Here is a 502-nt window from a genome sequence, read left to right as displayed (position 1 = left end):
GGGGGCGCCTCTCTAGTCGCGGGCCGGCCAGAGAGCGGAACCCGCCATCCGCCCAGGCGCCGACTGCGCACAGGGGGCGCCCAGCTCCAGGCAGGCAGGCAGGCAGGCAGGCAGGGCGTCCTCCTGCTGCTGCCGCCTCCCGCGCTCTCCGCCCGGGCGAGGGAGGGAGGGAGGGAGGGAGGTCGCAGCCCAGCCCACCTCCTCCTCCACCACCGCGTTTGCGGCGCGCTACTTTGCCGCTTGCCGCCCGCAAAGAGGAGTTGGACCGAGGCTGGACGAGCAGAGCGCGCTGGCCGGGCTGCCTCGGCCCTTCCTCCCTCGCCCTCCGGAGGAAGAATTCTGGTTTTTCTTCCCCGACAGCTGATTTCGGAGTGTTGTCAGCGTCGCCACTTCTCCTTTTGCAGCCCGACTCCTTTGCGGGCGACGCGAAACTCGCCTTGCGAAATCCCTCCTTGCAAAAAAAAAAAAGAAACCCAAAACCCGCCCAAAACAAACCACAGCG

The sequence above is a fragment of the Gekko japonicus genome, unplaced genomic scaffold (genome assembly GCF_001447785.1).
Source record: "Gekko japonicus isolate JY-2015 unplaced genomic scaffold, Gekko_japonicus_V1.1 scaffold812, whole genome shotgun sequence".
Lineage (NCBI taxonomy): Eukaryota > Metazoa > Chordata > Lepidosauria > Squamata > Gekkonidae > Gekko > Gekko japonicus.
Note: the sequence above shows the minus strand (reverse complement) of the source record.